We start from the raw sequence: 16,157 nt of genomic DNA on the forward strand, positions 1-16,157 counted from the left end.
ATCCACAGCTCCCAGCTATAAAGGTTTATCTGCCATTTCAAGTCTGTTGCAACGTGTGGATGACATCAAGCCTCTAGTGATTGGAATTATGGCTGTAACTTTCCCCAGAACATCACTTTCAGCCATCTCTGTGTCTGCCCAAATGTAAAGAGCCAGCATTAAAAGAGGTGATATATGAAAAGTGTTGTGTCTGCTATGCTTTTCATGACAGTGTTAAGATAAAAAAGTCTATAATATGGCTGATAGATATTTCTGGAGTCAGAGGAGGATGGGGCTGTCGGCTGTGAGTGAAGAAAAGTAATCTGGCATTGATCCTTGGTCAACAGGACCATGCTGCTTATTCTGGTGAGTCTGGCTTTAGGAAAAAAAAACAGAACAAGAAGAGAGAAAACAAATGTAGAACATCCCAAAGACATCTGAAGTGCACTCTGCTAAAAGTAAAAAGGAAATTATATTAATGAAATGTTTTAAAGCAGTAGTTATGATTGCTTCTGTCTGGGCTACAAGACCTCTAGAGGAAGGAAAAGGGATCTGTTTTTTTTTAAACCCAAGTTCTGGATGGTATGGCTGAGGCAGTATCTCAAAATCATTTACCTGGGAGACAAATCTGAAAAAAAAAATACCCAGATGAGTACAAAAAAAACAACATGGAAGACACAGTAAAAAATAAAAAAATTAGAAGCTGAACTTGCTTTGGGTTCCGAAACATTATTCCCAGAGGAACTTGTGTTCCACGGGCAGAGTATTGAGTGGGGTGGAGATGAGGCAGAGACTGTGGATGGAGACTGGGGAACTGCTGTGGAAGGATGAGAGCTTTGAATGCTGACCTCTACTTCTGCAAGTTATAAGCTAATTTTGCAAGCTTTTGTCTGCTTTATCCAGCTCCTCTCCTTCCAAACACTAGCACAGACTATGCTATATGCACAGCAGCCTCCCCTGTGAGGAATAAATGTCACAGCAAAATGTTGGTGCTTCTCCAGGTCCCATGGAGTACCTTCTGCAAATCATTGAATTTTGAGACAAGTGGAACTCAGAACAGAGACAGCAGACTCACAGGGTTGACAAGCTGCATACCCCAGCTATTGGAAAGTGCACTGAAAGAAAGGGGATGGCTCACCCCCTCTGCTTTGAAACCAGTAGCCAGTCAGAAGTAAAGATGCTCTGGAAATACTGGAGTTGATCCCACAGTGGAGTAAGGATTCTGACAAACTGCAAAACCAAGTCTTTCCAGAAATACAGCATGATTTACACACCCACTTCTTAGTTTTGAATAATCAAGGATTATTGCTGCCAGACAAACTAAATTGGTGCTGTCATAAGCTCTCAAAGGCAGGCAATAGCAAAACCAATTCAAGGGGTTTTGTTTTCTTCCTTGATTTTTTTTAGGGTTTTGCTAGCTGTGAAAATGATGAAACACCTAAAACAGTGTGAGAGAAAAGACTTTTTGGGATTATACTAAGTAATCTTTCTGGTGGGAAGCACGCAATTATGTACTGTCAGCACATGGAGCGTGATGGGACTATAATTTTGGCTATGTTATTTCCCTGGGTTGCCAAAGAAACCATAATAAGAAAAGTCAAAGTGCTCCTGTTCTTATTGATCTTCTTAACAAATTCTCACAAGCAGCATTGACTGTTATAATTATTTTCTCTTCTCTAAGCTGATATCTGATGTCACACATACCACAGCTGGTTCGCCAGTGCTGAAATCTAGCATAAAACTCTGTAAAAAAGGCTAAACTGAAGGAAATGGAATGAGCACATGAATCCTTTCCTTTGCTGTTTCTTTAAAAGCAGTATTGATATTGTCAGAAATGGGGAAAAAAAAGGCTGTCAAGTCCAAGCAAATTAATCCTTGACAATATTAAGGTGGGTGAGATGATGATGAAGGTCTCCTTGATGGCTAGCAGCATCCATGCTGTGTTCAAGGAAGAGCAGGAGCTCTTTGGAAACATTTCTTTCCAACCATAGGCCAAAGCAGGTTTGCTTGGCAGCCTTGGGAGATAATAGTGGTGTACCTTGGATGGACTTTGGGAGACACAAGACAAGGAGGGCAGTGGCAGGGACCCGCTGGAGGACAAACAGCTCTGGGGCAGTGGTAGCAATAGGGAAGAAGGAAGCCAGAAGGACTTTTAATCTCCAGTCCCTGTGGAGCCAGTTGTTAAGCTGGTGGTTGAAGGCTTCCTCCTCACCCTTGTTCTCATTCTCCTCCTCATCTTCTCCTCATCCTCCTCCTCTTCCTCCCTGGCAGAGTGCCACAGGGAATGGGGTCTTTGGGGCTCTGTGGAGAAGTGAGGTATTGAGGCCACACCAGAAGATGGAGGAAAGCTGACCAACTGGCACATCGTGGAGTTAAAATTTTACTATTATTTTTTCCCTTTTCCTTCTCTGTCCTTTGAAAAGGGGTGCTCTGGTCCTGAAGTATCTCCATGATCCATGCAATCATAATTTTTTATACAAAAAACTGAGTTTAGAGATAAAGAGAGAGTAATGGCTAAAATGAACATATAAACTGGAGTGTCTGCAAACACATCCCATGATATTTCTGCAGCCTCTTGTAGCAGCTGCCTGTAGCCCCACAGCTGAAAAATTCTGCTGAGTAGTAGATGCAGAGAAAAGAGACTTGTTATTACTATATAAATAAAAGCCCAAGCAGGACAGAAAGATGTTTATTCTTAAAGGAAGCTGTGCAAAAATATTTGAGCTTTAGCTGTGGGACTAGAGAGGTTTTTGGTCATTTGGAGCATGAAAAGCAAGGATGTTCCTTTAGACAGATTTTTGTGTTCACTTGGAAAGTCTCTGTCCCCTGTTGACCTCAGATGATGAGCAGTGACATATGGATGCTGTGGGAGGCTGGGACTGGGAAGGCAGTTCTCTCAGGTCAGGAGAGTGCATGACAGTGACAAGTGTAATGCACCTCTGGCTGATCTGCAACTCTGGTTGGGAAGATTAAAAAATGGTTCAGATTTATTCCGGGTGCAAAGGAAGCCTTGGAAGAGGCTCTTGGAAGATCTTGGTGAAAGCTGAGAGGTGGACATGCAAGCAGAAATGTTACGGTTGAGTTTGTATCCATGTGGTTCTCTATCTTTCCCTAAAATTAATGGAAAGCACATGTTTTCCCTCATTTTTGAAATAATTTTCTCAAGTATGTTTAATATTATGTGAAAAAGATATGACAACCCCTTCCTGCCTAATTGGCAGCCTGCAGCTAACTTATGAGCCTTTCTTAATAGCACGTCTATTATTCTCCTTCATACTGAGTGTGAGTGTAAGATACAACTTCAGTAAAATTATTACAGCCCTATTTTTAATCTGCCTGTGCAGAGTAGCAGCTGGGGCATCGAGTAGCTCTGGTGTTTGGAAGTTATATCTGACAGCCCCAGGAAAGTGTGAAAGAGAGCTGCTCTCTCAAAGCCAATAAATAGTCATCCCATAACCACTGTGTCTGAGAGATGTTTAGGGTCCTTTGAATGGAGATTTGATGAAACTGAAAAAAACCCCAAAACATTGTATGTAGGTGCTTCAAAGAACAGAAAACATTTTTCTTACTGTATCACGTAGAAGAAACGAGGTGACCCCACTGGCCAACCTTCCCTCTGTAAATCCTTTCCATCAGAGCTTCAAAAATATCTTGAGAACTCTTTCAACAGTGAAGGAAAGTCCCTAAAGACAATGAAGTGGTTTTTGCATTACCACAGTGGCTTCTAATCCTGAGAGCCACTTAAGAAGTGGAAGTGGTTTTCAAATTATTCCCATGCTGGCTTAAGTCTCTTCCCAGGCATCCATACCCACCACTGAGTGGGCAAGGCAGGATGGAATTACACACTTACTGCAAACAGACCTCTGTGTCATGTAACACATCAAACAAATCATCAGCCACAAGACTGTGGTCAGTGGCTGCTGAAATAGGATCTGAAATTATGGCAGGATCTATCATTAGAGGCAGATATTATGGAATATAGATAATCTTCTGCATATACTGTTTTTCCATTTTAGTCTATCTGCTATGTAAAATGTCTCTCTGTTGAACCATGGCACCTTCCCAACTAACAGCCCCATCCACTACAGCTGTGCTGTGCAGTTTGCCTGTAAATAGTAAAAGGATCATAACTGTGTGACTTGTGACAGCTTGTGACAGCAAGCAGTGTGGCCAGCCCTTCATCATTGCATTTCTGTGGGCTTTTATGTTGGTGTTTGATTGGTAGCTTAGCTATGAATTTGCATAAATCTGATAATTTTCATGAAAATTTGATTTGAACAACCAACACAGCATTTTGTACTATTTTTCCTTTTTTTCCTTGTTTCCTAGTAGATAGTGGTTCTATTTGGTGTTTAGGTAAGTGGTGAAATTAAAGCTCTCTGCAATTTCAATACAGTAAATATCTCTTCATTAATGATTTAAAGAAAATTTCATTTACTCAGTATATATAATGGAGCATATACATGTTCTATGCTATGAGTACATCACAACATGTGCATTGTGAATGAATGCTTCCATATTATACACACAGTTTTGAAACAAGCCAAGTTTTGACCAAAATCCAATGAGATCCCAGGACCAAAGAAGGCTTTATTCTTATTTCCCTTTGGATGTATGAGAAGCCCTAAGTTTTGTGCCTTTGCCTGTCTCTGTTGGAGATCTGGGCTCCCATTGAGAAGCTTCTTATTGAAGACAGGGGGTACCTTGCCTGCAGACCACAGCAGCTAGTTTAGGTGCAGGAAGAAGAAAACCACACAGAAGAAAATCAGCCCAGGTGTGTTCCTGGGCTGCAAAGTTCTATCAAAGGGGTGGCATCTGGTCCCCCAGATAGAAAGTTGCTCAAGAGACGTTGTTCCCGGGACACAGGATACCTCTTTGGCTGTTCCTGTTCTCCAAGGTGACGTGTTATGATAAACAAACTTGTAGCTCAGGACTGCATCTCTGTGACTCCAGAAGACACCTTTATCCCCCTTGTTTAAAAATTTTAAAAGTCTATTATTCAGGGCATACATAATTTAATGCAAATAATAACAATTATATGAGTAATGGTAAGCAGCTTTCTTGCTTGGCATTGAGCCAGGTAAGCGAGACATTATTTTTGTGCTATTGGGAGTGATTCAAACCAGATCTCCTGTACTTAGAAAAAAATGCCCTTGTATATATAGTGGACTTTAAGCACTTGCCTTACTAAAAGGGCATGAGGCCCTGCTCTCATGAAGTCAGTTCCAAAATCCCTGTGGTCAGAAAAAAACCCCAAAGCCGTAACTAGGTACTGTAAAAGAAAAGCATGCTTCAGTTATAGGTGTTGCTTAATGGTACAGTCAAGCTTTGAAGATGCTGCCCTGTTTTCAGGATGCAATTGGAGACCAGCCCTGGCTCCTCATCCAGGTGGTTCCCTGCCAAAAGCCCTGGGAGCTGGGCTGGGTGGGAGGGCTGCTGCCACGTGTTCTCCCAGTAGCAGGTCTCTTGTGTTGCTGCTGTCAGTAGGAAAGGTGTTATTAGCTCCTTTAGGACAGCGTTTTGACAAGATGCTGGATGTACAATCTCACAGGAGCGTTAAGAGGTTTGCTGCCAGACTCCCAGATCTCTTGCTGCTCAGAGGCAGAGAGGCATTTTTTGATTCTTAGCTTTTTGGCTTGTATACATGCATTCTAGGTGCTGGTATAAAGCAGTTCCTGGAACATGCACTGCCAAATTTGAAGTTATATTGGAATTGTAACAAAAGATATTGCTAGAAGTATTGCAGTAAAAAAAAAAACCACAAACATAATTATCGAATTATATGGAGGAAAAAAAGTACGTTCCCTATATTAATTTACAGGAGTTGCTGAGCTGTTTTGGTAGAAACTTGAAAAGTATTAGTCTGAGGCTGAGGTCAGACAGGGAAATGTTCAGGCATGATGGTTAAGGTTTATAATCACAGAACTTATAGTCACAGAAATTTATAATCACAGAAAACCTGCTGATTACAATGGGAAAGTCAAGATATCCTCACCCCAGGCAGCATATCCAGTCTCCCTACCACAAGTCACCAGTCTCAGCATAAAGAATTTGTGGAAATTGCTGTCACCATTGCTGTCAGCTTCCCCTTGCACAAAGTCATTCAAGGGCTGATGGCCTGGCAGGGAAAGCATCCTTTTGGGATGTTGGGGCAGCTGGGGCTGGCATGCCCGGGCAGCGGGCGGCAGGGGGGAGCCGATGGGGCTGTGGGCGGCGAGAGTGAAAGCCCGGCTGAACGAACGAGTGAATGAGCGCCTTCCCTTGCCTTTCCAGCTGCTCTGAGTTTTATTTCCCTTCTGTGTTGTTGAGGTGTCGGAGGTGGGCTTTCTGGTGAGTTAGGATATTTAGAAGTGATGTGTTGATGACATAAATATACATCAATTCCAAAACAGTGAACAGTACATTTTTTTTTTTCCCCTGAACATTTTGTACTAGATGACATGAAACTGTCTCTGAGCCTCTAAATGAGTCTGTAATACATCAGCAGGTTAATGAACCAATATTATAGACAAGATCTTGAGACAGAACTGCATACCTGATAATCACGTCCCTGGTAATTTTGTTTTACTGGAATATTCCAATTGTCTCTTTTCTTCACAAACTGCAAAGGGACAGAAGTAAATTGACTGGAAAACATAATTTAACAGTGTTTCTGTCCCTTGCTTATGCAATGACTCTTGCCTTCTCTTCAGCTGTTTGAGAGAGGCTCTTGGGTTTTTTTGTTGGGAGATTCAGTGTGCACGGAGCCACAAATCACTCACTAGATTTGAAGGGTGACCCTGCTCTTCTCACAAATGCTGCTTCTTTTCCCAGCAGGAACAGAAGACAGGAAGCTCCAGCAGTGTGGGTGGGATAGATGGATTGAAGAGCACTGATTAAGGGTGAAGAGGGTGCAGGGTCAGTGGTTACTATGCAATATCAAAGGAAAAAGGGAGGATGCACCTTTTGCAATACATTAAAAGCACTTATTAAGGTGAGAGAGATAATGTGGGAGAAGGGGTGACACTTAGAAGTATTGGTGAGAACAGATTTTGTAGTGGGGCTCTGGCAAGTGGAGAATATCAATTAACAAGGTTAAAAGCAGAAGGCTGGAAAGAGGCAGATCAAAAATCAAGAGGGATGAGGATGGACAATATCTGTGAAACAGGAAAAAGGTGAGCACCAATCCATGTGGGTTCCTGGTGATGTCCCAATGCCTGTTGGCAGTGAGTGTTCTCAGCTCTCACAATTCCTCATTTGGCTTCTATAAGATGATGGTGGCTTGGCTTTGTAGGATCACAGGATTATTCAGGTTATTCATGGAAAGGGCCTCATAAGATCACCTAATATTTGATCATCTTCCCTTCTTCCTCTCTGCCTCATCTGATTAAAGCTCTTCTGTCTCTCATGTGTAGTGCTACCAGAATGTTTTGAGTAGATCTGCTGTGTTACAAATAATAAAACCCCCTGTTACCCAGAGACATCAGGCATGTGGATGCACAAGATCTCAGCAATTGCTGCTGCAAGGGAAGAAGCAAAAACAAAGAGGGTGTACATCTCCTCTGTCTTTACTGTGGTTGCATCCATGCTTGGGATGCCTAAACTCCCTGTGTAGCTGCAAACTTCTGAGTTGCCTACTTGAGGCACCTTTCCTGGTCATTCTGTACAAACTTCATCACAGATGTAATTTCAGTGAGAGGTGAAGTGCTGTACATGTATCTCTTGGCATGGAAGAGCTTTGCAGCACAGCTTCTGCTCGGATGCAGATACGTGTGATTCCTGAATGTAGCACTTGCTTTCTGAGAGCAAGCAGCCAGCTTCCCAAACCTACCCACCAGCTTCAGGAAAGGTGTATTCCCATTTTGTTTTGTATTACTATTCTCTTATTTTTACGCTAACCTTTGCTTTCTGAGATTTGATAGGATATTCCTGTAAAATACCTCAATTATTGCTTTAAAAACCTGCCATAGTCAGCCATGATACCCTGCCATACCCTGCTATAGTCAGCAGGGCAGATGGGTTTGGGAGAAACCAGTTGTGCCTAGAAGGTGGAAAAACTACTTCCCAGGAGGAAGGAGGGAAGTGTTTCAGAAGGAATAGGATGTGCTTCATCCTAAAATATCAGAGTCATCAATGTGGAGAGCAAGGTGGAGCAGTGATTCTCCTCTCAGCTGCGTTGGAGCCCTGCCCTTGTCCCTCACCAGTCCCATGGGAGGTTGGCAGCCCTTCTGTGTCCAGGAGACAGCATTTCAGAGAGCTTTGCTGAAGGACCAGGGCAGTCCCCCTCAGGGCTGCTGGGGTTGTCTCGGCAGCCCGTGGCACAGTGCCCAGCTCAGATCACGGCCCGGAACCAAAGCACTGACTGCTCCTGATGGCCTGGACTGCTGCATGTTTTGACCTTGTCTTTGGGGGTTCATTGTGCCTGTTGGAGAGGCTTTATTGCTGCAAAAAAGCTTTTCTAAGGCTTCTTCTATTCTGGGGAATTATGCTCTGGAAAGGTAAAATGTATATATTGTATGGAGAAGAAGGACACTGATCTTTTGCTTTCTGACACATATTAATTTATTAAATTCCATTTTTCTCCTCAAAGTGAGCTTTGTTTAAGGGTGCCCAGGGATGAGACAGGTAAACAGACGCACATACATATATGGAAATAGTACCAGTGATCATACTCATCATTCTTTCTGAAAATTTAAATTCTTTTCTCCATCCACTGTGGATGACTTTTAAAGAGAAATCATAATTTGCTCTAGGCAGGATAAAAGACCCTTCTCTGTGGGCTGACTAAGTCTTTCAAGTGCCTTTGGTGGGCCACAGTTAATGAAGCACAAAAGAATAATCATAGGCTGTTATGAGCCCAAGTGCTGTGATTTTCTCAATCTCACTCCACTTGATCTGGAAAAAAAAAAAAAATCTTGCTAGAAGAAAAAGCTTATACTTGAATGTTAGCTACCATGACTGCTTAAACCTGGATGCAACATGCACACAATTTTTCATATTAGAAATATATATTTCCTTCCACCTTCTTTTCATCTGTTTTCTGCAAAATGAAAATGGGATAAAGTTAGCATAAATTCAGATTTTGAGGATTATTACAATTTGGAAGGATGTGTTCATCTAACATGAGCATTTTTGGCTCAAATGCAGGAACCATTGGAAATATTGGGGCAGAAAAAAAATACCCCCAGCAAAAAAATCCCCAAACCAACCCAATGAACCAAAACTAACAAAACCCAACCAACCAAACAAAACCAACAAAAGCCAACCAAACAAACAAAACCCCAAACAAAATCTTAAGGACTTTCTGCCTGATATTTCACCTCTAACTGTGAACAAGAACCCAGATGTGTTTATAGAAATATAATACTCTGTAGGCTGCTCTTCACTGCTCAGAGAGATTTTTCCAGGATACTTCATTATCTCAGGCAGGCAAGTGGTTGAGCAATGGTTGAGTGGCTTACTGTAAAACAAAAACCTTTCAAAAGTAGAAGGATTATGTTTGCATGAGCCTTTACTGAGAGGCTTGTGCTTTCACAGTCCTTGCATGAGAGCCAGGCTCCAGCTGAGGGGCAGAGGATGTCATTGCACAGCTATAATCTCAATTGTAATTTATCATTCAGGTCACAATAACATGAGTGACTGAGAATTTTTGTTCAGTGCAGTTTCACAACCACACAAACAAAATATTTTTTAAAAATCATCTGTCGACATTCCCTAAAGTTCTATCTCCATCTTTTAAATTTCATAGATATATTTCTTACAGGCAGCAGAAATGGAGTGTGGCCTTTGTTGAGAAGAAATACTGGTGCCTCTTGCCTTGCCCTTGACCCTCCTGTGTGATATATTCATCAGTTTACAGAGGTATACTGAGATGCCTCTCTGCTTCTCCTTCCTAGCTAATCCAGTTCTGCATCAGCAGCACTGTAAAACTGTCTCTCCAGAGCCAGACCTTCCTCATCCAGAGACTTTCTTTTTCATGGTCACACGTCTTCATGTGTGGCATTTTTTTGTATTGTAGCTTTAATAAACTCTCACAGGAATATACCTGTCACTTTGAACACATCTCTGCTGCCAGACATCTGACAATAATCTCCAATGGTATTCTGGCATCTGGAATGACTGCTTCAGGAATATTTGAATTTATCTCAATCCTATCACTCTGGACCAGCTATATGGGAATGAGTTACATTTCCCAAAATATCAATATCAAGTTTAAAGACATCGGTATACTGACTCTGTGTTTTGACTTGGGACTGGGAGTTCAAATATTTACAGACTTCCACTTTGTAAGACTCTTTCCATTATGGAAATAAGATGTGCCAATTTTAAGTAAGTGCAAATTAATGAGATTAAGAGCTCAGAATGTTTTTCCAAATAAAAGAAGCACTAAAATTTTATTAGGCATGTAGGTGCAGTTCAGGTAAACAAGCCAACATAATTTTGATCCAGCTTGATGTATCCTTATTATCCAACCAGAGAGCACCGAGCAGTTTGGTATACAATGTCACTAGTCCCATTTTACCTGAGTTACTATTCCTCTTGCATGTCTTTCAAGCAATCATCTCTCCAACAGATACTGAGGATTATGCAAATGTAGTTTTGTTTGATTGGAAATTCAGAGGTCCCAGCACATTGTTGCATTTTGGAGCTAACAGATGATCCAGAGATAATAATACAATAGAGAGAGAGATAATAATACAAACAAATACAAATAGAGATAATAAAACAAACTCTTTCACTGCATAATTAATTTGGTAATGTTCAGGTTCTTTTTTTTTTTTTTTTGCCATGTCAGGTCAAATTTTTCACTTTGGACATAGTGTGTCTTGTGAGTCCACCAACCTTTAAGAGCTCCGCTGCTCTTCAGCTCTTGCTTTATGCCCCACATAAGTTTCTAACTGTGATAGTCTCTCTAAATGGATTTGCAAGTAATTGACTGAATAATAGGTGAATTAAGCTATTTTTTAGCTAAGTCCCTATATATAAAACCAGAATATATCTTTACTAATATGTTCTACACCTTTGTAAGAGCGTTGATGGACTCATTTTCTAATAATTGGACATTCCCAACCTCATGCCACTGGCCACCATCTTACACAGGAATTTCCTGAAACAGTTTTCACTTCCCATTTTGAATACTGCTATGTGGGAAACTCTTAGAATCTGCAGAAATAGAGGGGAAGTTTTACTGGAAATACTTGTCTGCTAACCAAACAATTCTCAAAATGAGGCACTGAAACAGGTTGCCCAGAGAATCTGTAGATGTTCAATCCCCAGGAGTCTTCAAAGTCAGGTTGGATGGGGCTCTGTAGCAACCTGGTCTAGTGGAAGGTGTCCCTGCCTGTGGCAGGTGGGCTGAGAACTGGGTGATCTTTAAGGTCCTTTCCTACCCAAACCATTCTATGATTCTATGAAAAGCTCCCCAGAACAACAGCAGCAGTTGGATGGAAGTCCCAGATATTATTTCCCTGATTTGTCCTGATTCAACCTCGTACAATTTGAGATCTTGCTAAATCACCTTAGTTTGAGTTTCCAAGGAGAGCTGTATCAAAATTCAGCCTTCAAATCCCCATTTTGATACCAACTGTGGAATTAGCAGGGAAAACAAAAATAACGGGAACAATTCCTACCCCCCCACAGCTGGATGAAAAACATCTTCCATCCAGAAGTTTAGCCTGCTAGAATAACAAGAGTTTTATTGCCTGCAGCCTCTTCTCCAGGGAAGTCCTTACTTGCAGTAATCCAGACAGCAAGCTGAGAGGAGGATCAAGCTGATTCTGTTTGTCCTGCTCTGCTTTTTTTCTTCTGTTATCCTTTATATTGCATTGCCCAGGAAAGGGAATTGTGATATTATCAGTTCACAGCCTACCAGAAACATGCTGAAATAGATTTGGCCATTCAGAAACATGAACAAAATATTCCTGACTCCTGCTATTTTTTGTATTTTGTGACCCACAGAAGGCCAAATCTAAATGGGAAATATTAAATTATTGTGGAAACATTTTTTAAAAAGGTTCAGTGTGCCCTTGTCATGCAAATAATGACAATTAATAATCCAATAAGCCTCTGGGTCATTCAGGTTTGTTTCTAACACCTTTCTTTAGCACTACAGAGGCATACATTTATATCAACATCCTTAGTGTCAGACCAATGTAATCTGGCAAATAATCTAATATTTTTTGTTTCCTAAATATTAAAACACTCTTCTGACCTTCCAGATTCATTCCAATATGACAAGTTAACACATCACAGTACTTTTTCTTTTGCTGAGTTAACAGCTGCTGAGATCTGGTTTTATGACAAAGGTAAATCATTCCTCCTTCCACTGTGATAATTAGTGGTGTCCTCCACCAGTACGGGCTCACAGCAGTCCTGTCACTTTCTATGGCTGCACAATTATGATCAGCTTTAGAGAGAACATTCCTGCTTTCTACTGGGACTGCTGAGGATGAATGGATGCTATTAAAAAAAGTAATTGATGTGTATAGTACTATTCATCAGCATCTGTTAAAAGCCTATTATTATATGTTGGATAGTTGGTGATATTTTAAATTCTACCTTGAATCTTTGGATGGAATGTCACTGTCTTTTTGAAAGTTTAAAGAGACACATTAGCCAGAAAGTGCAGAAAGTCATACTTGAGACAAACTCTTTGATAGGTATTTGGGGATTTCCACTTGGTTCTGTGGAATCAGGCTTGCTTTGCAATGTCCCTCATAATTATGACTTATCATGTTTCAAAATATCTGTAGGCTGTTAAAATCTGCAGCTTTTATTTCAAACCTACAATCTCAGATCCTGGAGACCCTCCTACATGCACAGTATTGCCTGTAACTGCCCTCCTGGCGTTGTCTGTCTGGAAGGAACAGCTCCAGCTTTAGCAGCTTTGAATTTATGAGTTTGGAGGTGTTATACCCTCCTTCAGAGGGTCTCTAAGGCCTTCTCTTCTATACTGAATGCTCTGTAGTTTGCAGCCACAGCAGAAGACAATTGTGTCTCTGGATGAAGTTACAGATATTAGGACAGGGAATCCTTGTGCTACTAAACCATGTAAATTTACACTTTTCTGTGGAAGAATCTATAAATGTACTAAGGCTTCTAAGCTCCAAGCTGCCAATAAGCTCTCAGTAGAATCTGGTAGCTGGAGACTGTAGCAAACTTTTCATTTCTTAGCTGCTCACAAGGGCTGGGGGAGCATCTCCCATTTCTCTTTGGATGTTTCCTGAGGCAGCGTCTGACTGCAGGGCTGGAGCCTGTGCCCAGCTTCTTCCCTGGGTCCCAGGCAACGTGTGGGTCTGGGGTGGGAGAAGGGTCCTTCTCCAAGTGCAGCTCATGCCAGTGAGGAAGGAGGTGTACCTGAGGTAGCAGAGAGCACAGAAGGAAAATGCTTGGCCAAGGGTTAGGCAAGAGCAGTGCAGTCACTGCTGATGGGTGTGCAGCACTGGAAAAGGATTTATCATTTCTGTAGAGAAGACTATTAGCAAAGGCTTATTTTCTGAGGCTGTGATTAGAGGGAGACTCCTCAGCATTGGCTGATGGTCCCTTGGGTCTGGAATGATTCTCAGGGTTTGAAAAAACAAAGAGGAGATTACAAAGAGAGATCCCCAGTGGAGGCCTTGACAAATTGTTCAGCATGTGGTCTCTGCCCTCTTGGAAAGACTGAGGACATGGAACAAGCACTGGCTGAGGAAATGATTGCAAAAGGACCCACATCAACCCACCCCCAGCTTGTTGCAGTAAGAACCATCATAGAAACAGAGCCACGTTCCTGAGAGCTACACATCACTCAGTCCTGCACCCTCAGACACAGAAAAGCACTTCCTATACCTTATCCCACGCCTCTGAGCTGTCTGAATAGCTGCAGCACTACAGCATTAAATCTGCCTGTACCTGGGTGGAGGTTTACTATTTGAAACCTTTTTTTTTTTTTTTTTTTTTTGTTAGAGGAAATGATTTAATAGGGAAGAGGTTGCACAGAGATCACATTTTTTGAGAAACTGTTTTGACAGCCATCCGTCCCAAATATATTTTTGGTTAGGTTTATTTCAAGTAGCAGATATGATCTAAGGTCTCATTCAAGTCAGAAGAAATGGCCTAGGAGGGGAACTGATAAAACACATCTGAAGGCATACACAGAAATTGCAGGGATGTGATGATACTGAAAAGGCTCTTGAGATGTACCTGTTTCTGTAGGTGGTGGTAATGAGGTATATTACTGTCCCATCCATATCACTGGATATCCATGGATTCCATGTGGGTTACTTATGGTCTTTCTACTGGAAAAATAACTTGATGTGGCACAACTGAGTGCTTTCAGTCCATAAAGAGAATATGGCATGATCTCCAAGGACAGCATGCATGAGATCCAGACCCTCTATTAACCTCTGCTTCCAGCTCACCACACATCTGTGGCTGAATCCCTCATCCCGTTGTGCTTCTTTCTCTCTTTGTGTATTTGTTTGGGGCTTTTTATTTTTCTGTGTTAGTCATAAGCTCCTTAGGATTCACAGACTTGCAAGCCTTGTGTCTCTACAGCACTCACTGTACCCTGGACCCATTCTCAGGGTAATGGTGATGGCACAGTAATGCCAAGGGGATCTGGGGAAAGAGAGGGGCCACTGCTGCTTTCTGAAACTGAAATTGGTATGTTGGAGTCTCCTGCATCTCCATTGTTTTAATGGAATGTTTTGATGACTCTGCTGTGCTCAAAAATACATCAAATAAATGGGAAAGGGAACTATTCTAAAGCATCCTTAACGTGTCACACTTCTTCATCTCGAACTGGATCACCTTGAGGGTACCAAACTGATTTATGTACTGATTTATGTAGGTTAAGGTCATACTGAAAGTGAGATTTGCTAGTCTGGGAGTAGAAGAGATGTTGGGTGACTTAGGTGCTTACTCACTGAATTCACACATCCACTTCTAACCCTGAGCAACCACTCAGACAGTCACAAGGGGAAACACAATAATTTTTAAATGCTAAAACAATGCAAAGAGCTAACTTTAAAAAATATAGCTAGATGATTCACAAGTGGAAATAAATAAATACACAACATAAATTATACATTGTACTAATTTGTTCAGCTACAGTAAAAACCATTTTGTGGGTAGGGATAGTTACTCTTACAACTTGTAAAAAAGAAAAAAAGTTGTACCCTAACAAAAACATCCCCAGGAAATGAATGTTTATTTAGATTTGATATTACAAACCATTTTACAGAAACCTAGAAAACTTTAAAAAATGTATTCAATAACATATGTCTTTTAGGAACTAATAATGCAATTTTATTTCCCTCAGAAGGTATGTGGGATCTTTTTAAAAGCAGCCACAACATTACACTCCCCTTTCCCAGCCCTGAACAGGGAAACCTGGAGGCAGGCCATTAATAATGTAAAAATGCCTTGTGTGAAAGTCATAAATCTTTCTGAACCTGTGAGATCAATCAGTTGCTAGAGCTTTAGATAAAAGTGTGAATTTCCAGATTTGTATTGCCATGTTGTTGCTGCTTCTGAATTTTTTACTAATTTTACTTACAATTGTGACTCTAGGTCTCTAACACCACCAACAGTTTTACTTCCTATCATGCCCAGTTATCTCTGCCAGTGTTGTGCTGGGTGGAAGGGCTGTTAACATGAGCAAGCCTAAGTCAGGCTCCAAAGATGAAAAGAAATGGAACTGTTTTAAACAAGAAGTCTCTGAAAATGTACCATCCTTGTGAATGTGGCTTGGCAGAGCCCAGCTGTGTACAAGCAGTGGGTTCTTCACGAGCTGCCTGGGACCATTAATCCCCCCAACCCCACAGTGTCTTACAGGAGAATTGCCCTTGCTCTTACATGGTGGTCCACCTGGGCTGCACAGGAAAGGATTCAGCTTCAAAAAGCAAGATTAAACCTTGTGCAATCCTCTCACAGGGCTGTGCACACACAGCTCTCCTGCATCCCATAATGGCTCACTGAACCACAGCACTTTGCTCCTATAGCAGACTTTTTTTTTTTTTTTTTTTTTTTTTCCCTGTAGCAATATGGTTTCTATTGTTCAGGGAAAATCAGGATAAAACCAACATTTGTTAAAGAGAACACATAGGAGAAAATTTCAGAAACTGCTTCTGATCAGTATTTTTTCTGGGTCTTGTTTTGAAAGAAAAATTGAAAAATGTCAAAGGAAATATTTGAAAATAATGAGAAAATATTTATTT

This window comes from Taeniopygia guttata, chromosome 3, assembly GCF_048771995.1.
Source record: "Taeniopygia guttata chromosome 3, bTaeGut7.mat, whole genome shotgun sequence".
Taxonomy (NCBI): domain Eukaryota; kingdom Metazoa; phylum Chordata; class Aves; order Passeriformes; family Estrildidae; genus Taeniopygia; species Taeniopygia guttata.